Genomic DNA, 23,684 nt, shown 5'->3' with positions numbered 1-23,684 from the left:
AAGTTAATTGAATTATAGAAGAAAACATTTTTGAACTTTGTTGAATATTTAATTTGCTGACTGTTGCTCAGTTGTAGAAATCAATATTCAGCATTGACTTTCAGGTACACTGTGTGGCACACAAGCAATTTGCAAAAAAATTTTCTTCTGGCATTGTCAGAACTGCTATGGATATAACAAGTACGAGTTTTTGTAATTAGTTCATGTAAATTGAAAATTGTTTTAAGGAAGACCAATGTTAATGGCAAAATTTGAGTGTCTTTATTGAACATAAGGTATTCATTAGAAAATGGCTTTGAAGGCATGAGATTAGGTACTTCAGTAAATATATATTTATTATACTTAATTGCTGTGTCCCGCGTTAGCGAGGTAGCGCAAGGAAACAGATGAGGAATGGCCCAACCCACCCACATACACATGCATGTACATAAACACACACACACGCACATATACATTTCAACATCTACATAAACATATATTCCTATGAGTACACAGATATATACATATGTACACATGTACATAACCATACTTGCCGCCTTCATCCATTTCCTGTCGCCACGCCACCATACACGAAATAGCATTGTTCCAATTCACTCTGTTCCTTGCATGCTTTTCACTCTCCTGTATGTTCAGGCCCCAGTCACCCAAAATCTCCTTCAAGCCATCCTTCCACCTCCAGTTTGGTCTCCTGCTTTTCCTTCTTCCCTCCACCTCTAACACATATATCCTCTTTGTCAATCTTTCCTCACTCATTCTCTTCATGTGTCCAAATCATTTCAACACACCCTCTTCTGCTCTCTCAATAACACACTCTTTATTACCACACATCTCTCTTGCCCTTTCATTACTTACTCGATCAAACCACATATTGCCGTCATGCATTTCATTTCCAACACATCCATCCTCCTCTGCACAACCATATCTATAGCCCATGCCTCGCAACCATATAACATTGTTGGAACCACTGTTCCAAACATAACTCATTTTTGCTCTCCGGGATAACATTCTCACCTTCCACACATTTTTCAATGCTCCTAGAACCTTTGTTCCCTCCCCCACCTTGTGACTCACTTCTGCTTCCATGGTTCCATTCACTGCTAAGTCCACTCCCAGATATCTAAAACAATTCACTTCCTCTAGTTTTTCCCCATCAAATTTACCTCCCAATTAACTTGTCCCTCAACCCTACTGAACCTAATAACCTTGCTCTTATTCACGTTTACTCTCAACTTTCTTCTTTCACACTCTTTACCAAACTCAGTCACTAACTTCTGCAGTTTCTCACCTGAATCAGCCACCATCACCTTATCATCTGTGAACAACAACTGACTTGCTTCCCATGCTCTCTCATCCACAACAGACTGCATACTTGCCCCTCTCTCCAAAACTCTTGCATTCCCTAACCATCTCATCCATAAACAAATTAAACAACCATGGAAACATCACGCACCTCTGCCACAAACTAACATTTACTGGGAACCAGTTACTTTCCTCTCTTCCTACTTGTACACATGCCTTACATCCTTGGTAAAAACTTTTCACTGCTTCTAGCAACTTGCCTCCCACACCATTTACTCTTAAGACCTTCCATAAACCATCTCTATCCACCGTATCATATGCCTTCAGTAAATACGAGAGCATTTACTTTCATCTTACTAGAGCAGAAGGACAGATGGAGTCAGAAGGACTGCCCACTTGAAATTTTAAACTGTCGTTTTCTTTTATCCTTGATTGCCGTTTCTCACATTAACGAGGTAGCATCAGGAACGGATGAAGAAAGGCCACTTCCACTTACATCCATTCTTTAGCTATCAGTGTAATGCACTGAAACAGGTCCTTGTCCACAACCAGGCCCCACAGACCTTTTCGTGGTTTACCCCAGTTGCTGCACATGCCCTGGTTCAATCCATTGACAGCAGGTTGACCCCAGTAAACCACATAGTTCCAGTTCACTCTATCTTGTACATACGTATTTAACTCTCATGAATGTTCAGGTCTTGATTGCTCAAAATCTTTTCACTCCATCCTTCCATCTCCAGCTTGGTCTCCCCATTCTCCTTGTTCCATCCACCTCTGGCCCATATATCATCGTTGTCAACCTTTCCTCTTGTTCTCTCCATATATTCATACCATTTTAGCATACCCTCTTCAGCTCACTCAACCACTTCTTATCATCACTACTCTCTTACCCTTTCATTACTTGCTCAGTCATGCCCTGGTTCAATCCACTGTCAGCAGATTGACCCCAGTAAACCACACAGTTCCAGTTCACTCTATCTTGTACACACGTTTAACCCTCATGAATGTTCAGGCCTTGATTGCTCAAAATCTTTTCACTCCATCCTTCCATCTTCAGCTTGGTCTCCCCATTCCATCCACCTCTGGTCCATCTATCCTAGTCAACTTTTCCTCTCATTCTATCCATATATCCAAACCATTTTAGCACACCCTCTTCTGCTCTCACAACCACACTTTTGATCACGGTTCTCTTACCCTTTCATTACTTGCTCAAACATGCCATGGTTCAATCCAATGACAGCAGGTTGACCCCAGTATACCACATAGTTCCAATTCACTATGTCCTGTACACACTTTTAACCCTCTTGAATGTTCAGGCCTTGATTGCTCAAAATCTTTTCACTCCATCCTTCCATCTCCGACTTGGTCTCCCCATTCTCTTTGTTCCATACACCTCTGGCTAATATATCCTCATTGCCAGCCTTTCCTCACTCATTCTTTCCATACATCCAAACCATTTTAGCACACCTTCTTCAGCTCTCTCAACCACACTTTTTATCACGTTTCTCTTACCCTTTCATTACTTGCTCAATCAAACCACCCCGCACCACATTTGTGCTTACAAATCATTCCATTTCCATCACATCCACCACTCTCTGCACATTCTTATTTATAACCCATGACTCTCGTCCATATAACATTGCTGGAGCTTACAATTCTTCAATCATTGTTGCCCTCCTAGATGATGATCTCTCTTTCCACACATTCTTCAACACTCCCAGAACCTTCACACCCTCACCCACCCTATGATTCACTTCATTTCCACGTTTCTATTTGCTGCCATGTCCATTCTTCACCTTCAATTTTTTCATCATTGAAATTCACAGCCCAGCTAACCTGTCTCTCAACTCCGTCAAACCTAATAACCTTGCTTTTATTCACATTTGATCAGTTTCTTTAACACGCACTTCTAAACTCATGTTGCCAGGTGCATGAGCAATAATAAACCCTCTTGTTATCATTTTTACCCACATCATTCTAGAACAATTTCTTATTCTTTCAAATGGTTCCACAACTTCCTCAGAAGTAATGCTGCTACTGCTTTAGATCTTGTTCACTCGCCATCCCCTGAATTTACTGCAGGACATTTCCAAACCATTCTTCCTCTTTACCCTTGAGCTTTGTTTCACTCAGTAAGAGCATCCAGGTTTCTTTGCTCAAATTCTTCATCCTTCATTTCCTCATCTTGATTACATTCACATACATTTTAGACCCCTAGCTTGAGCCTTCAAAGAGGACGAGAACTCCCGGCTTGGCTTCTTCTTCTTAGAGGTAATTAGATATTCTCTTTTGGTATATGTGCTTCTGAGGATGTTTAGTGCCTGGTAATGCGTGTGTGAATCTGGCAGAAACAAGCAGCTGTTTGACGGACTGACTTGACTGACTACTATGGTTTGTCAATGTAGATATGATGTGCATGTTTCGTTAGTTTCATTGATACTGCATTTGTATTGTAGCATAGATTGTAGTGGATGTATTAGTGCACTGTATGTAGTAAAATATCTTCTAATTAATTTAAAAGTAGCAAGGGATAAAGACAATGTAGAGGTATAGCGCAGTAATTGCCACTCTTGGTATAAGAAGTTTGTTCTTGTTTCTCTCCCTTCCCTCACGCACGTGCACACATGTATACACGCATGCACATGTATGCATGCATGCATGCACGTGCACATACACATGCATGCATGTGCATGAGTACGCATGCATGCATGTGCACACGCATGCATGCATGCACGTGCACACGTATGCATGCATGCACATGCACACGTATGCATGCATGCACGTGCACATGTACGCATGCATGCACGCATATACGTATGCAAGGGCACGTGTCCATGCATGCACTTGCACGCATTTATAGACATACGCTTGTGCATTATGCTCGCATATGAAAGATGTAACCCATCCGCTATACAATTGTTACACATATTTAAAATCAGGAAGGAGGTTAGCTTTGCTCATGCAGCATACTGATAGATACAGAAAGTCTTTTGTACCTAAAAGCATCCTCCTTTTCAATCATTTGTCATCACAATAGGAAAGTAAAATATTAAAGTGTTTCCTTTAATATTTTATTGCTTTATTGATTTTATTATTCTTTTAATGTAGAAACACTAGGGAGCTCTCAAAGCCAAGAAGAATTTCATTTTGTAATATATCTTCTATTACAATTTGACTAATAAAAACTTACTTACTTACTTATTTGTGTTTCAGTCTTTAATGCAAAGACATAATCCATAGATCCTCTACTTGGAAAGGCACTTATAATGGGTGGGATTACAGCTGAAATGCTGGGGTATGGAGGAGAAAGTGTGATAAAGTGAATGCACTTGAGTTGTAATTTAGGATTAAAACAAGGTTGTGCCTGAGGATTGGCTGTAAGGTATTATTGTTCCTTTATTCAAAGGAAAAGGTGCTACGGATGTATGTAGCAATTATAGGGGAATAAGTCTGTTAAGTATATCAGGAAAAGCGTATACAAAAATGTTAATTAAAAGCGATGGAAGTGAATGAATAGAGACTAAGTGAGGAGCAAGGGGATTTTAGGAAAGGAAAGGATGTCAGGATCACATTTTTGTGGTAAAGATGACCATGGAAAAGTAATTAATGAAAGGTAAAAAGTTTTATGCAGCTTTTATGAATTTGGAGAAAGCATATGCCAAGAGTTAAGAGTGGAATGCTTTAACTGATGTGTTAAGGACATATGGGATATGGGGACAACTGTTGGATGGCGTAAAAGCCTTCTAGAGAAAGGCAAATGCATATATAAGAGTGGATGGAGAGTTCAGTGAAAATTTTAGTAAACATGTGGGTAAGAGTCAAGGCTGTGTAATGTCACTATGGCTTTTAATATATATATGGTTAGAGTGATAAAAGAGCTGAAAGCAAAACTAAGGAAATATGATGAAGTGATGGATTGTGGCAGAGATATACTGGCGAGTGGCAAGCCTGATTGTGGATGATACCGTATTGTTTGCTGAGAGAGAAGAGGAGTTGCAGAAGTCTGTAAGTGTGTTTTATGATGTGTGTAAGCATAGGTGATGAAAGGTAAATGCACGTAAAAGTAAAGAAATGGTGTTTGAAAGGAAACAGAGTGAAAGTATAGATTTTCTAAAACCATATGAAGTGAAAGGAGAAAGTGTGCTAAACTGTGATTTGGATACAGGGGGAGAAAGACTGGAAGATGTGAGAGAACTTAAGTATTTGGGAGCTGTCTTGGGTAAGTTTGGTCACATGGAAGGAAATAACAATATAGGGTAGAAGAGTCATAGGGTCCCTTAATATAATGATGAAGAGCACGAGATGTAAGTATGGAAGTGAAGAGAGGATTAAGGGACTGCATAGTCCTCCCAACCCTGTCTTATGGAAGCCAAATCATGGACAGGAAATGAGTCACAGAGGACAAGAATCCAAGCTGTGGAAATGAGCCATTTGAGAAGAGCATGTGGTATGACGAGATGGAATGAAGAAAGAAATGATGTAGTGTATGAGAGATATGGCAGGGAATGAATTGTGGGGTGGGTGAGACATAATACTTTGAGGTGGTTTGGGCATGTGGAAAGAATGCAAGCACAGGAGTTTACAAGGAGAGTGTACAATAGTGAGAGGCAGACCTCCTATGACATAGGCAAATAGACAGGAAGAACACTGGAGGGAGATAAATAGTGGAAAAATGCATGGAATGGTGTATGCAAGGACAGGAAAATGACATTCTTCAGAATCAGTGTTTAAATTTCTTTCAACTCTCATAATTAAAGACAAAATTGGGAAACAGACATTTCAGTGAGTGACAGAAATTATATAGTCTGCACCAGAAGCTGAGTCATGAGCTGAAAAAGACATTCTTTTATATTCCCCTTCCACTGGATGCAATCAAGAGGAACATTGTCTGCAAAATTCTGGGGAAAACTATCCAACAGCTGCTTAGACTGGGTGTCCTGTTAAGATGTCAAAAACACTTCTCTTCTGAACAGTTGCTCCACTTATACAAGGGAATGATTCGTCCTTGTATGGAGTACTGCTCTCACATTTGGGGTGGTTCTAGCTCTATATCCTTACTCGACAGAGTTGAGTCAAAAGCGGTCTGACTTTTAAAATGTCCCAGGTTAACTTCAAAACTTGAACCCCTTGCCCTATGCTGCAATGTTGGTTCACTTTCCCTCTTCTATAGGTATTACTTTGGTTTTGCTCCCGAGAGCTGGCTGCTTGTGTGCCCCCACCACTAGTTAGACCATGCAATACTTGAGAAGCTGCTGCATCACATGATTATTATGTGGCCATCAGCAACTGAAGGGTGGGCCGTTTTGATACCTGCTTCTTTCCAAACATGTCAAATCTTTGTAATTCTCTACCTTCTCACATCTTTCCCAATAACTATGACCTGGCATATTTCAAAAGACAGATCTTTCACTTTCTCAAAGATTCATGAATACTTTCCTTTGTCTTTTCTTTTTCCATATCATAATTCTCTCTATATTTCAATTACGGCCCAGCCTTGATGTGGACTGGAGCCTTCAACGTAAAAAATATCTGCCACCTCAAGCTTTGGTACAGAAGACATGTTCATATCATGTACTCATTTCTTCACAATGGACTACAGGTTTTCAATAAGGTTTAGGTTGGGGCTTTTTCCTAGCCACTCCTTCAAATAATTCACTATCATTCAGCCACTGTATAATAGACCAAGCAGTGTGGCAGGGAACCCCATCCAGTATAAATATCTTTGCCTTTGCACTTTCAGATGAATCAGGTAAATGGTCAAAAAGTAAATTTAAGTATACAGCCTGTTTACTTTTAACAAATCGCCAACACAGAAGCTATAACAATCCCAAACCATAAGAAAAGGAGGGTGTTTTAAAGTCTTTCCTGTATACTATGGCCCATGTAAATCCAAGTGGGGTGGCCTGTACAACCTCCCCCTTGTGTTTCTAGTCACACTAAATGTCAATTCGTCACTGCACAACACATTTTTCCATGTTTCTTGGTCTAAAACACTGTATTTCTTGCAAAATTTTCCTCATTCATCCTTCTTGGTGGCAGTCAGTAGAGCTTTACATCGGGCACAAAACCTATGAAATCCTAAGTCATTATGAAGTAAGTTTTGAAAACTCCATAGAGACATACTTGAACAAGTTTGGGTCATTCTACTTGATTTCACATGCTATCAGGGATGGGCAGGCCTTAATTTGTCTTCAAATCACTTCACGTGACCTAGAAGACATTAACCTTGGCCTTCCAGGCTTGGGGAAAGGAGCAATTAAAATGGACTTCCCTAATTCCTTAAATCACTTCAACCTTTGGACACTTCACCTGTTTCCTCAGCAATATATTTCAAATTATGCTCTAATTTCTATAAAGCTACCACAGCTGCAATGTCCTCCTCCATTGTAACTCTCCTTGGCATAAGAGGACGGCACAAGCTTGGTTATTGTGGATGGATATGGAAAAAAATACCCAACAATCACAAACAAACAAAATAGGCATAAGCCTCACAGCTGGTGGACATGAACTGATGGTTATGATGCACTATCACTTAAATGCCAAGTACATGATTAGCACAGTTGATGTATGCCAGGTCTCCATAAAACATGAAATGATTTTTGCAATAAGTCAATGGCCCTATCATGCCTTATCTTTTGGCACAGGCTGAACAAACAGTGTGAACCTTCATACTGAAGTCTCCTTTTACATCCAAGGAGGGATTAATGAGGGATATAATCAGACTACAGAGCAATTTACACATTTATTGATACAGTTCACAATATCTCACCTTAAGAGATGGAGAGAAGAGATAATTGATGGAATGTGACCGGACAACCAACGAACTTCCTTTAACAGCATCACAACTCGTTTGAAGAGGTTATCGCACCTAAACTAAGATGAACAGGAAAGATGTTTCATCACCCTAGCATAAAATCTTGGAAGTACATATGGTGCAGATTGTATGCAAACTATTTTTAATGTATTTATATATATATATGTGTATGTACATATATATATTAATAAATTTTACAAACAATGTGTGTTACATACATCATCGTATCTGGTTATTATACAATAAATTATCTAAAACAAAAAATACAAACATGATTTTTTTTGAAAAATCAGACTGCAGAATCTACTGAATGCCCATCAAGGAAGTCATGATGGGAAGGGCTGGGAAGAGGCCGAGTAGGGGAGGCAGAGAAGGGAGTGTGAAAGGAGGGGTTTCACCTGGCTACACAATGTTGAGGCTGGAGGCAGGTCCTCAATTTCTGCATTCTCCAACAAACCATACAGCTAGTTAAGCCATCAGAGACAGTGGGCACTGTGGAAGTAACTTGCTGGAGTCTTCGCTGCTTGTTGCCAGGAGGTAATCCTGTGAAACCCAAGATAACATTACTTTTATATACAGTAATCAATTAATCTTTTATTTTGCCTTTGATACATCTAACTGATAAAAAGCACATCAATTTCAAGGTATACTCTAAATATGGAACTAATAAAGATTTCCTCAAGGAATTTTACAAAGAAATGATGACTGACATCAAACTCACAAAGCTCACTGTTATATACCAGCTTTTTCATAACATATGTGAATTCAAACACATAGTACTTGTATATGAAAAGGATGGTACATAACAGCCAGATAAATCAGTGCATGATGAGAAAATTATACGTACTACAATGATAAACACATATAGAAAAATGTAAGAATAACAAGCTGTGCAAATCACATATTCACTCAATATCCTAAACTGGAAAAGATTAAGTCATACATAGACTGCTCTCCCTATCTGCATTGTACCAATATGCTAGATGAAATCAAACAATTTACCGTCCAGTAATACCATTATTTTGTTCCTTCAAGCAAAGAGAAATCCAATCCAAAAGGCTACTGTTCCTCTACATGATTAATTATGAGAAAGGGTCTGCTGTTAAGCACGTTTTCATGGTCACTGGAAAACACCCACTTACCTCCAGAGACAAATTAAGTGGTACAGACAAAGCCTTGTTCGGCTACACCAACGACAATAGGCTCGACTGGTAAGACAGTAGGTGTGGTCAAGAAAACCTGAATTATTGGATCAGGACAATAAATATGAAATAAATACAAAAGCTTAAAAACAATATAGGTGAGTATATCCCATATTAACTATGATATTTTTGAAGGATTATGACAAGTAAAGATTATTCATAATACCTAATAAAAAGATATACACATCTAAAGGAATATAGCTAAGCCTTCTTTGGTGTCTAAGTATGTGTGTGTTACAATGTTTTCATGAAATTTTCAAACATACATTTACCCTGTCCTCAAAACTCTGAAGCTAAATTATATTCTCTCAATATTGAAAAATCCTCACATCAAAGGATACTCCCATTTGTACAAACATACAGAGGAGACTTTACATAACACTAACCTTACCTCCATAGATATGTAAAATGATTCTCCTCCTGTGACAGAATGATGTTCTAGCCATGGCCAAGGACTGCGGCTCAAGAGGCATTAACACAGTACTGCCATCCGTGACCAAAATTGACATGGTATTAAATACTTGCCATCAAATCCACTGATTTTAAACTCCTTACTCTTGTCATTCTCATTAACAATATTTTTGGGTAGAAACAGTCAATGAGGGCCAAATAAAGTCTGTCAAGCGACAAGCAAATGTGAAGAGAATGTTCATACAAGTTACAAACTTAAAAAGAAATTTGAAAAATAAATTATAAAACTTATCTGAAACAATAAACTTCCATAGAAGGCATATCTCAATTCAAATAGATTCTTTTTTCAAAAATTTAAAAATCTACTTAAGCACTTATGAGACCACATTCTATATAGACAAAACTAAATACTCCCTTAGAGAGAGTACTTACCTACCTACATAAGACAAATCACTACGACAAGATTTTGTCGGCATGGCAGGGCTAGTGTTTTGCTTATTGAATTAAACGGTTCCTATCTGCCATAATGCCTCTCACATAGCTGTCAATCCATGGTTCACAATGGATTTTCAACATTTCAATCTTCACCTACCTACATATGTATATGTGTACATGACGAGATTTTGTCAAAATGGCAGAAGGTAACAAGTTCTCACTGCATGTCTTTCTTACTGAATGATACTCTCTTCTGCCATCTGCATTCCATAATTATCTATTCTGGGTTCAAAGGAAACTAATATTAACCACTTCTTAGGCTTTCTTTTAAATGTTTCTGTAAATGTTCCATGCATATTTTTTTTTTGTAGTATAATAAATATTCCCTTTAGCTCCCCAGCTGGGCTTTCACATTATAGTAATGGCTATATTTTTTTCCTATGTTCCATGATATTCTTGACAATTTACTAATTCTGCCTTCCTTGGTGAGAAGCTTTCAGTTTCATTTAATTTTTAAACCTTTAACTAGCTCCATCCCTTTGCTTTTGCTTGTAAAGTGCTTTTGAATTCTCTTTTACCTGTTTACTTCCATTTGTTTTCATCGTGACCATACAAGAAAGTCTTCAATTCTGCTTCATAGATTTTCATCAGAAGCCTTCTGTCTCATTGTGAAAGTTCTTAATTTCATTAAGCCATTACTTTGCTGGATAGAGCTATCCGCTAAATATGTTCTCAGAATTCTGTTTATCTTCACATATTCTTCGAATTCTAGTTTCTCATCTATGATGACACCCATAGCAGTTACATTAAAATTTCACTTTTTCTGTGAAAGGTGTATTCTTACCTGTTATATAACTTATTTGATCAAATATATCTAAATTAAATTCCATCTGGTTCACCTTTGCCTAGTTGCATATCATATCTAAGTCCTGTATCTCCTTTTGATCAGCTTCTGATCCTATCACTTTGCTAAGTCCTGTATCTCCTTTTGATCAGCTTCTGATCCTATCACTTTGCTAACTCAAATGTTATCAGCAAAACTCCTTACTATGCTTTCTCCTTTTGCTTAAGAGGCCTTTTCAGGATGCCAAAATGCACTTTATTTTCCTTATTGTAAACGGTATCAATGTATAAAGGATCATGTCTAACATGCTTACTTTAACTGCTCTTAGACTGTTTTTTAACACAAAATAAGACCACGATTTATGAAAATATTATGTGAAGTTTGTATCTAGGTGCTGTGAGTTCAGTTAGTACATGTTTATTCTCAAAGTCTAATCAAGTTTCTGAAAATGTAGTAATGTTCAGTTTCTCCAAGATAGCATATTATATCAACTCATACTATTATGAAGTAATACTTATGGCATTTGTATGAATTATACTGCAATCTATGAGGGCCTTGGGGATTGATTTTCTGGGCCCAGTTAACAAGTTTATCATTACTGCATGGGTAGGGAGTTTTAAACTAATGGGGGCTAATACCTTGAACATTCTCTACTACCATGAAACTTCTGTAATTCATGTAAGCCATCTGCATTAACTATGTTCTCTATCATTCAATTCCATTCATCTACTACTCTTTTACTATAAAACTATTCTCTTTAATAGCTGAGACGGCACAGGCAGCTGAGGCCATCCCATATATGTGTGGGTGTGTTTTTTTTTTCCCCCAAAAGAAGGAACAGAGAAGGGGCCAGGTGAGGATATTCCCTCAAAGGCCCAGTCCTCTGTTCTTAACGCTACCTCGCTAACGTGGGAAATGGCGAACAGTATGAAAAAAAATATATATATATATATATGGGTGATTATTGGTGCATATGCACCTGGGCATGAGAAGAAAGATCACGAGAGGCAAGTGTTTTGGGAGCAGCTGAATGAGTGTGTTAGTGGTTTTCATGCAAGGGACCGGGTTATAGTGATGGGTGATTTGAATGCAAAGGTGAGTAATGTGGCAGTTGAGGGAATAATTGGTATACATGGGGTGTTCAGTGTTCTAAATGAAAATGGTGAAGAGCTTGTAGATTTATGTGCTGAAAAAGGACTGGTGATTGGGAATACCTGGTTTAAAAAGAGATATACATAAGAATACATATGTAAGTAGGAGAGATGGCGAGAGAGTGTTATCGGATTACGTGTTAATTGACAGGCAAGCGAAAGAGAGACTTTTGGATGTGAATGTGCTGAGAGGTGCAACTGGAGGGATGTCTGATAATTATCTTGTGGAGGCAAAGGTGAAGATTTGTATGGGTTTACAGAAAAGAAGATAGAATGTTGGGGTGAAGAGGGTGGTGAGAGTAAGTGAGCTTGGGAAGGAGACTTGTGTGAGGAGGTACCAGGAGAGACTGAGTACAGAATGGAAAACGGTGAGAACAAAGGAGGTAAGGGGAGTGGGGAAGGAATGGGATGTATTTAGGGAAGCAGTGATGGCTTGCACAAAAGATGCTTGTAGCATGAGAAGCGTGGGAGGTGGGTTGATTAGTAAGGGTAGTGAGTGGTGGGATGAAGAAGTAAGATTATTAGTGAAAGAGAAGAGAGAGGCATTTGGACGATTTTTGCAGGGAAATAATGCAAATGAGTGGGAGATGTATAAAAGAAAGAGACAGGAGGTCAAGAGAAAGGTGCAAGAGGTAAAAAAGAGGGCAAATGAGAGTTGGGGTGAGAGAGTATCATTAAATTTTAGGGAGAATAAAAAGATGTTCTGGAAGGAGGTAAATAAAGTGCGTAAGACAAGGGAGCAAATGGGAACTTCAGTGAAGGGGGCTAATGGGGAGATGGAGTGAGTATTTTGAAGGTTTGTTGAATGTGTTTGATGATAGAGTGGCAGATATAGGGTGTTTTGGTCGAAGTGGTGTGCAAAGTGAGAGAGTTAGGGAAAATGATTCGGTGAACAAAGAAGAGGTAGTAAAAGCTTTGCGGAAGATGAAAGCCAGCAAGGCAGCAGGTTTAGATGGTATTGCAGTGGAATTTATTAAAAAAGGGGGTGACTGTACTGCTGACTGTTTGGTAAGGTTATCTAATGAAGGTATGATTCATGGTGAGGAGCCTGAGGATTGGCGGAATGCTTGCATAGTGCCATTGTACAAAGGCAAAGGGGATAAGAGTGAGTGCTCAAATTACAGAGGTATAAGTTTGTTGGGTATTCCTGGTAAATTATATGGGAGGGTATTGATTGAGAGGGTGAAGGCATGTACAGAGCATCAGACTGGGGAACAGCAGTGTGGTTTCAGAAATGGTAGAGGATGTGTGGATCAGGTGTTTGCTTTGAAGAATGTATGTGAGAAATACTTAGAAAAGCAAATGGATTTGTATGTAGCATTTATGGATCTGGAGAAAGAATATGATAAAGTTGATAGAGATGCTCTGTGGAAGGTACTAAGAATATATGGTGTGGGAGGCAAGTTGTTAGAAGCAGTGAAAAGTTTTTATCGAGGATGTAAGGCATGTGTACATGTAGGAAGAGGGGAAAGTAATTGGTTCTCAGTGAATGTAGGTTTGCAGCAGGCGTGTGTGATGTCTCCATGGTTGTTTAATTTGTTTATGGATGGGGTTGTTAGGGAGGTGAATGCAAGAGTTTTGGAAAGAGGGGCAAGTATGCAGTCTGTTGGGGATGAGAGAGCTTGGGAAGTGAGTCAGTTGTTGTTCGCTGATGATACAGCGCTGGTGGCTGATTCATGTGAGAAACTGCAGAAGCTGGTGACTGAGTTTGGTAAAGTGTGTGAAAGAAGAAAGTTAAGAGTAAATGTGAATAAGAGTAAGGTTATTAGGTACAGTAGGGTTGAGGGTCAAGTCAACTGGGAGGTAAGTTTGAATGGAGAAAAACGGGAGGAAGTAAAGTGTTCCAGATATCTGGGAGTAGATATGGCAGCGGATGGAACCATGGAAGCGGAAGTAAATCATAGGGTGGGGGAGGGGGTGAAAATCCTGGGAGCCTTGAAAAGTGTGTGGAAGTCGAGAACATTATCTCGGAAAGCAAAAATGGCTATGTTTGAAGGAATAGTGGTTCCAACAATGTTGTATGGTTGCGAGGCGTGGGCTATAAATAGAGTTGTGCGCAGGAGGGTGGATGTGCTGGAAATGAGATGTTTGAGGACAATCTGTGGCGTGAGGTGGTTTGATCGAGTAAGTAATGTAAGGGTAAGAGAGATGTGTGGAAATAAAAAGAGTGTGGTTGAGAGAGCAGAAGAGGGTGTTTTGAAATGGTTTGGGCACATGGAGAGAATGAGTGAGGAAAGATTGACCAAGAGGATATATGTGTCGGAGGTGGAGGGAACGAGGAGAAGTGGGAGACCAAATTGGAGGTGGAAAGATGGAGTGAAAAAGACTTTGAGTGATCGGTGCCTGAACATGCAGGAGGGTGAACAGCAGGCAAGGAATAGAGTGAATTGGATCGAAGTGGTATATATATATATATATATATATATATATATATATATATATATATATTTTTTTTTCATACTATTCGCTATTTCCCGCGATAGCGAGGTAGCGTTAAGAACAGAGGACTGGGCCTTTGAGGGAATATCCTCACCTGGCCCTCTTCTCTGTTCCTTCTTTTTGGGAAAAAAAAAAAAAAAAAAAAAAAAAAAAAAAGAGGGGAGGATTTCCAGCCCCCCGCTCCCTTCCCTTTTAGTCGCCTTCTAAGACACGCAGGGAATACGTGGGAAGTATTCTTTCTCCCCTATCCCCAGGGAATATATATATATATATATATATATATATATATATATATATATATATATATATATATATATATATATATATATGTATATATATATATATATATATATATATATATATATATATATATATATATATATATATATATATATATAGGGTAAAGGGGAAGAGTGGTTTGGAAATGTCTGGGGAGTGAAGTCAGGGGTTAGTGAGAGGACAAGAGCAAGGGAAGGAGTAGCAATACTCCTGAAACAGGAGTTGTGGGAGTATGTGATAGAATGTAAGAAAGTAAATTCTCGATTAATATGGGTAAAATTGAAAGTTGATGGAGAGAGGTGGGTGATTATTGGTGCATATGCACCTGGGCATGAGAAGAAAGATCATGAGAGGCAAGTGTTTTGGGAGCAGCTAAATGAGTGTGTTAGCGGTTTTGATGCACGAGACCGGGTTATAGTGATGGGTGATTTGAATGCAAAGGTGAGTAATGTGGCAGTTGAGGGAATAATTGGTATGCATGGGGTGTTCAGTGTTGTAAATGGAAATGGTGAAGAGCTTGTAGATTTATGTGCTGAAAAAGGACTGATGATTGGGAATACCTGGTTTAAAAAGCGAGATATACATAAGTATACTTATGTAAGTAGGAGAGATGGCCAGAGAGCGTTATTGGATTACGTGTTAATTGACAGGCGTGCGAAAGAGAGACTTTTGGATGTTAATGTGCTGAGAGGTGCAACTGGAGGGATGTCTGATCATTATCTTGTGGAGGCTAAGGTGAAGATTAGTATGGGTTTTCAGAAAAGAGGAGTGAATGTTGGGGTGAAGAAGGTGGTGAGAGTAAGTGAGCTTGGGAAGGAGACCTGTGTGGGGAAGTACCAGGAGAGACTGTGTACAGAATGGAAAAAGGTGAGAACAATGGAAGTAAGGGGAGTCGGGGAGGAATGGGATGTATTTAGGGAATCAGTGATGGATTGCGCAAAAGATGCTTGTGGCATGAGAAGAGTGGGAGGTGGGCTGTTTAGAAAGGGTAGTGTGTGGTGGGATGAAGAAGTAAGAGTATTAGTGAAAGAGAAGAGAGAGGCATTTGGACGATTTTTGCAGGGAAAAAATGCAATTGAGTGGGAGAAGTATAAAAGAAAGAGACAGGAGGTCAAGAGAAAGGTGCAAGAGGTGAAAAAAAGGGCAAATGAGAGTTGGGGTGAGAGACTATCAGTAAATTTTAGGGAGAATAAAAAGATGTTCTGGAAGGAGGTAAATAGGGTGCGTAAGACAAGGGAGCAAATGGGAACTTCAGTGAAGGGCGTAAATGGGGAGGTGATAACAAGTAGCGGTGATGTGAGAAGGAGATGGAATGAGTATTTTGAAGGTTTGTTGAATGTGTCTGATGACAGAGTGGCAGATATAGGGTGTTTTGGTCGAGGTGGTGTGCAAAGTGAGAGGGTTAGGGAAAATGATTTGGTAAACAGAGAAGAGGTAGTAAAAGCTTTGCGGAAGATGAAAGCCGGCAAGGCAGCAGGTTTGGATGGTATTGCAGTGGAATTTATTAAGAAAGGGGGTGACTGTATTGTTGACTGGTTGGTAAGGTTATTTAATGTATGTATGACTCATGGTGAGGTGCCTGAGGATTGGCGGAATGCGTGCATAGTGCCATTGTACAAAGGCAAAGGGGATAAGAGTGAGTGCTCAAATTACAGAGGTATAAGTTTGTTGAGTATTCCTGGTAAATTATATGGGAGGGTATTGATTGAGAGGGTGAAGGCATGTACAGAGCATCAGATTGGGGAAGAGCAGTGCGGTTTCAGAAGTGGTAGAGGATGTGTGGATCAGGTGTTTGCTTTGAAGAATGTATGTGAGAAATACTTAGAAAAGCAAAGGGATTTGTATGTAGCATTTATGGATCTGGAGAAGGCATATGATAGAGTTGATAGAGATGCTCTGTGGAAGGTATTAAGAATATATGGTGTGGGAGGCAAGTTGTTAGAAGCAGTGAAAAGTTTTTATCGAGGATGTAAGGCATGTGTACGTGTAGGAAGAGAGGAAAGTGATTGGTTCTCAGTGAATGTAGGTTTGCGGCAGGGGTGTGTGATGTCTCCATGGTTGTTTAATTTGTTTATGGATGGGGTTGTAAAGGAGGTAAATGCAAGAGTCCTGGAAAGAGGGGCAAGTATGAAGTCTGTTGGGGATGAGAGAGCTTGGGAAGTGAGTCAATTGTTGTTCGCTGATGATACAGCGCTGGTGGCTGATTCATGTGAGAAACTGCAGAAGCTGGTGACTGAGTTTGGTAAAGTGTGTGGAAGAAGAAAGTTGAGAGTAAATGTGAATAAGAGCAAGGTTATTAGGTACAGTAGGGGTGAGGGTCAAGTCAATTGGGAGGTGAGTTTGAATGGAGAAAAACTGGAGGAAGTGAAGTGTTTTAGATATCTGGGAGTGGATCTGTCAGCGGATGGAACCATGGAAGCGGAAGTGGATCATAGGGTGGGGGAGGGGGCGAAAATTTTGGGAGCCTTGAAAAATGTGTGGAAGTCGAGAACATTATCTCGGAAAGCAAAAATGGGTATGTTTGAGGGAATAGTGGTACCAACAATGCTGTATGGTTGCGAGGCGTGGGCTATGGATAGAGATGTGCGCAGGAGGATGGATGTGCTGGAAATGAGATGTTTGAGGACAATGTGTGGTGTGAGGTGGTTTGAGCGAGTAAGTAACGTAAGGGTAAGAGAGATGTGTGGAAATAAAAAGAGCGTGGTTGAGAGAGCAGAAGAGGGTGTTTTGAAATGGTTTGGGCACATGGAGAGAATGAGTGAGGAGAGATTGACCAAGAGGATATATGTGTCGGAGGTGGAGGGAACGAGGAGAAGAGGGAGACCAAATTGGAGGTGGAAAGATGGAGTGAAAAAGATTTTGTGTGATCGGGGCCTGAACATGCAGGAGGGTGAAAGGAGGGCAAGAAATAGAGTGAATTGGAGTCATGTGGTATACAGGGGTTGACGTGCTGTCAGTGGATTGAAGCAAGGCATGTGAAGCGTCTGGGGTAAACCATGGAAAGCTGTGTAGGTATGTATATTTGCGTGTGTGGACGTGTGTATGTACATGTGTATGGGGGGGGGGGGCCATTTCTTTCGTCTGTTTCCTTGCGCTACCTCGCAAACGCGGGAGACAGCGACAAAGTATAAAAAAAAAAAAAAAAAAAAAAAAAAAATATATATATATATATATGTTTTGGGAGCAGCTGAATGAGTGTGTTAGTGGTTTTGATGCACGAGACCGGGTTATAGTGATGGGTGATTTGAATGCAAAGGTGAGTAATGTGGCAGTTGAGGGAATAATTGGTATACATGGGGTGTTCAGTGTTGTAAATGGAAATGGTGAAGAGCTTGTAGATTTATGTGCTGAAAAAGGACTGATGATTGGGAATACCTGGTTTAAAAAGCAAGATATACATAAGTATACTTATGTAAGTAGGAGAGATGGCCAGAGAGCATTATTGGATTACGTGTTAATTGACAGGCGTGCGAAAGAGAGACTTTTGGATGTTAATGTGCTGAGAGGTGCAACTGGAGGGATGTCTGATCATTATCTTGTGGAGGCTAAGGTGAAGATTTGTATGGGTTTTCAGAAAAGAAGAGTGAATGTTGGGGTGAAGAGGGTGGTGAGAGTAAGTGAGCTTGAGAAGGAGACCTGTGTGAGGAAGTACCAGGAGAGACTGAGTACAGAATGGAAAAAGGTGAGAACAATGGAAGCAAGGGGAGTGGGGGAGGAATGGGATGTATTTAGGGAATCAGTGATGGATTGCGCAAAAGATGCTTGTGGCATGAGAAGAGTGGGAGGTGGGTTGATTAGAAAGGGTAGTGAGTGGTGGGATGAAGAAGTAAGAGTATTAGTGAAAGAGAAGAGAGAGGCATTTGGATGATTTTTGCAGGGAAAAAATGCAATTGAGTGGGAGATGTATAAAAGAAAGAGACAGGAGGTCAAGAGAAAGGTGCAAGAGGTGAAAAAAAGGGCAAATGAGAGTTGGGGTGAGATAGTATCATTAAATTTTAGGGAGAATAAAAAGATGTTCTGGAAGGAGGTAAATAAAGTGCGTAAGACAAGGGAGCAAATGGGAACTTCAGTGAAGGGCGCAAATGGGGAGGTGAAAACAAGTAGTGGTGATGTGAGAAGGAGATGGAGTGAGTATTTTGAAGGTTTGTTGAATGTGTTTGATGATAGAGTGGCAGATATAGGGTGTTTTGGTCGAGGTGGTGTGCAAAGTGAGAGGGTTAGGGAAAATGATTTGGTAAAAAGAGAAGAGGTAGTGAAAGCTTTGCGGAAGATGAAAGCCGGCAAGGCAGCTGGTTTGGATGGTATTGCAGTGGAATTTATTAAAAAAGGGGGTGACTGTATTGTTGACTGGTTGGTAAGGTTATTTTTTCTTTAATTTTCCAAAAGAAGGAACAGAGAAGAGGTCCAGGTGAGGATATTCCCTCAAAGGCCCAGTCCTCTGTTCTTAACGCTACCTCGCTATCGCGGGAAATAGCCAATAGTATGAAAAAAAAAAAAAAAAAAAAAAAAAAAAAAAAAAAAAAAAAAAGACTCATGGTGAGGTGACTGAGGATTGGCGGAATGCGTGCATAGTGCCATTGTACAAAGGCAAAGGGGATAAGAGTGAGTGCTCAAATTACAGAGGTATAAGTTTGTTGAGTATTCCTGGTAAATTATATGGGAGGGTATTGATTGAGAGAGTGAAGGCATGTACAGAGCATCAGATTGGGGAAGAGCAGTGTGGTTTCAGAAGTGGTAGAGGATGTGTGGATCAGGTGTTTGCTTTGAAGAATGTATGTGAGAAATACTTAGAAAAGCAAATGGATTTGTATGTAGCATTTATGGATCTGGAGAAGGCATATGATAGAGTTGATAGAGATGCTCTGTGGAAGGTATTAAGAATATATGGTGCGGGAGGCAAGTTGTTAGAAGCAGTGAAAAGTTTTTATCGAGGATGTAAGGCATGTGTACGTGTAGGAAGAGAGGAAAGTGATTGGTTCTCAGTGAATGTAGGTTTGCGGCAGGGGTGTGTGATGTCTCCATGGTTGTTTAATTTGTTTATGGATGGGGTTGTTAGGGAGATAAATGCAAGAGTTTTGGAAAGAGGGGCAAGTATGAAGTCTGTTGTGGATGAGAGAGCTTGGGAACTAAGTCAGTTGTTGTTCGCTGATCATACAGCGCTGGTGGCTGATTCATGTGAGAAACTGCAGAAGCTGGTGACTGAGTTTGGTAAAGTGTGTGGAAGAAGAAAGTTAAGAGTAAATGTGAATAAGAGCAAGGTTATTAGGTACAGTAGGGTTGAGGGTCAAGTCAATTGGGAGGTGAGTTTGAATGGAGAAAAACTGGAGGAAGTGAAGTGTTTTAGATATCTGGGAGTGGATCTGGCAGCGGATAGAACAATGGAAGCGGAAGTGGATCATAGGGTGGGGGAGGGGGCGAAAATTCTGGGGGCCTTGAAGAATGTGTGGAAGTCGAGAACATTATCTCGGAAAGCAAAAATGGGTATGTTTGAAGGAATAGTGGTTCCAACAATGTTGTATGGTTGCGAGGCGTGGACTATGGATAGAGTTGTGCGCAGGAGGATGGATGTGCTGGAAATGAGATGTTTGAGGACAATGTGTGGTGTGAGGTGGTTTGATCGAGTGAGTAACGTAAGGGTAAGAGAGATGTGTGGAAATAAAAAGAGCGTGGTTGAGAGAGCAGAAGAGGGTGTTTTGAAGTGGTTTGGGAACATGGAGAGGATGAGTGAGGAAAGATTGACCAAGAGGTTATATGTGTCGGAGGTGGAGGGAGCAAGGAGAAGAGGGACACCAAATTGGAGGTGGAAAGATGGAGTGAAAAAGATTTTGTGTGATCAGGGCCTGAACATGCAGGAGGGTGAAAGGAGGGCAAGGAATAGAGTGAATTGGAGCGATGTGGTATACCGGGGTTGACGTGCTGTCAGTGGATTGAATCAAGGCATGTGAAGCGTCTGGGGTAAACCATGGAAAGCTGTGTAGGTATGTATATTTGCGTGTGTGGACGTATGTATATACATGTGTATGGGGCTGGGTTGGGCCATTTCTTTCGTCTGTTTCCTTGCGCTACCTCGCAAACGCGGGAGACAGCGACAAAGTATAAAAATATATATATATATATATATATATATATATATATATATATATATATATATGGTAAATTATATGGGAGGGTATTGATTGAGAGGGTGAAGGCATGTACAGAGCATCAGATTGGGGAAGAGCAGTGTGGTTTCAGAAGTGGTAGAGGATGTGTGGATCAGGTGTTTGCTTTGAAGAATGTATGTGAGAAATACTTAGAAAAGTAATGGATTTGTATGTAGCATTTATGGATCTGGAGAAGGCATATGATAGAGTTGATAAAGATGCTCTGTGGAAGGTATTAAGAATATATGGTGTGGGAGGCAAGTTGTTAGAAGCAGTGAAAAGTTTTTATCGAGGATGTAAGGCATGTGTACGTGTAGGAAAAGAGGAAAGTGATTCGTTCTCAGTGAATGTAAGTTTGTGGCAGGGGTGTGTGATGTCTCCATGGTTGTTTAATTTGTTTATGGATGGGGTTGTTAGGGAGGTAAATGCAAGAGTTTTGGAAAGAGGGGCAACTATGAAGTCTGTTGGGGATGAGAGAGCTTGGGAAGTGAGTCAGTTGTTGTTCGCTAATGATACAGCGCTGGTGGCTGATTCATGTGAGAAACTGCAGAAGCTGGTGACTGAGTTTTGTAAAGTGTGTGAAAGAAGAAAGTTAAATGTGAATAAGAGCAAGGTTATTAGGTACAGTAGGGTTGAGGTTCAAGTCAATTGGGAGGTAAGTTTGAATGGAGCAAAACTGGAGGAAGTAAAGTGTTTTAGATATCTGGGAGTGGATCTGGCAGCGGATGGAACCATGGAAGCGGAACTGGATCATAGGGTGGGGGAGGGGGCGAAAATCCTGGGAGCATTGAAGAATGTGTGGAAGTCAAGAACATTATCTTTGAAAGCAAAAATGGGTATGTTTGAAGGAATAGTGGTTCCAACAATTTTGTATGGTTGCGAGGCGTGGGCTATGGATAGAGTTGTGCGCAGGAGGATGGATGTGATGGAAATGAGATGTTTGAGGACAATGTGTGGTGTGAGGTAGTTTGATCGAGTAAGTAACGTAAGGGTAAGAGAGATGTGTGGAAATAAAAAGAGCGTGGTTGAGAGAGCAGAAGAGGGTGTTTTGAAATGGTTTGGGCACATGGAGAGAATGAGTGAGGAAAGATTGACCCAGAGGATATATGTGTCGGAGGTGGAGGGAACGAGGAGAAGTGGGAGACCAAATTGGAGGTGGAAAGATGGAGTGAAAAAGATTTTGTGTGATCGGGGCCTGAACATGCAGGAGGGTGAAAGGAGGGCAAGGAATAGAGTGAATTGGATCGATGTGGTATACCGGGGTTGACGTGCTGTTGGTGGATTGAATCAGGGCATGTGAAGCGTCTGTGGTAAACCATGGAAAGCTGTGTAGTTATGTATAATTGCGTGTGTGGACGTATTTATATACATGTGTATGGGGGTAGGTTGGGCCACTTTTTTCGTCTGTTTCCTTGCGCTACCTCACAAACGCGGGAGATAGCGGCAAAAAATATATATTTATATATATATATATATATATATATATATATATATATATATATATATATATATAGAGGGGACGGGAACGGGGGGCCAGAAATCCTCCCCTCCTTGTATTAACTTTCTAAAATGGGAAACAGAAGAAGGAGTCACGCGGGGAATGCTCATCCTCCTCGAAGGCTCAGAGTGGGGTGCCTAAATGTGTGTGGATGTAACCAAGATGTGAAAAAAGGAGAGATAGGTAGTATGTTTGAGGAAAGGAACCTGGATGTTTTGGCTCTGAGTGAAACGAAGCTCAAGGGTAAAGGGGAAGAGTGGTTTGGGAATGTCTGGGGAGTAAAGTCAGGGGTTAGTGAGAGGACAAGAGCAAGGGAAGGAGTAGCAATACTCCTGAAACAGGAGTTGTGGGAGTATGTGATAGAGTGTAAGAAAGTAAATTCTCGATTAATATGGGTAAAACTGAAAGTTGATGGAGAGAGGTGGGTGATTATTGGTGCATATGCACCTGGGCATGAGAAGAAAGATCAAGAGAGGCAAGTGTTTTGGGAGCAGCTGAATGAGTGTGTTAGTGGTTTTGATGCACGAGACCGGGTCATAGTGATGGGTGATTTGAATGCAAAGGTGAGTAATGTGGCAGTTGAGGGAATAATTGGTATACATGGGGTGTTCAGTGTTGTAAATGGAAATGGTGAAGAGCTTGTAGATTTATGTGCTAAAAAAGGACTGATGCTTGGGAATACCTGGTTTAAAAAGCGAGATATACATAAGTATACTTATGTAAGTAGGAGAGATGGCCAGAGAGCGTTATTGGATTACGTGTTAATTGACAGGCATGTGAAAGAGAGACTTTTGGATGTTAATGTGCTGAGAGGTGCAACTGGAGGGATGTCTGATCATTATCTTGTGGAGGCTAAGTTGAAGATTTGTATGGGTTTTCAGAAAAGAAGAGTGAATGTTGGGGTGAAGAGGGTGGTGAGAGTAAGTGAGCTTGAGAAGGAGACCTGTGTGAGGAAGTGCCAGGAGAGACTGAGTACAGAATGGAAAAAGGTGAGAACAATGGAAGTAAGGGGAGTGGGGGAGGAATGGGATGTATTTAGGGAATCAGTGATGGATTGCGCAAAAGATGCTTGTGGCATGAGAAGAGTGGGAGGAGGGTTGATTAGAAAGGGTAGTGAGTGGTGGGATGAAGAAGTAAGAGTATTAGTGAAAGAGAAGAGAGAGGCATTT

At 40.4% G+C, this 23,684-nt stretch overlaps 1 protein-coding gene across 3 annotated transcripts in view; it reads right to left on the bottom strand.

Moving 5' to 3' along the window:
• Positions 1-8,028: 8,028 nt before the first annotated feature.
• The window catches only part of LOC139765725 (luc7-like protein 3), a 158,991-nt gene continuing 143,335 nt past the window's right edge, over positions 8,029-23,684 (bottom strand). For 2 of the 3 annotated variants that reach the window (XM_071693543.1, XM_071693542.1), the window contains one exon: positions 8,029-8,656. The gene's annotated coding sequence lies outside the window, so the exon portion shown is untranslated. The remainder of the gene's footprint in view (positions 8,657-23,684) is intronic. The other variant, XM_071693544.1, reaches the window with a different exon arrangement.

Source organism: Panulirus ornatus, chromosome 55 (genome assembly GCF_036320965.1).
Source record: "Panulirus ornatus isolate Po-2019 chromosome 55, ASM3632096v1, whole genome shotgun sequence".
Classification (NCBI taxonomy): domain Eukaryota; kingdom Metazoa; phylum Arthropoda; class Malacostraca; order Decapoda; family Palinuridae; genus Panulirus; species Panulirus ornatus.
Note: the sequence above shows the minus strand (reverse complement) of the source record. Positions and strands in the feature narration are given on the sequence as shown.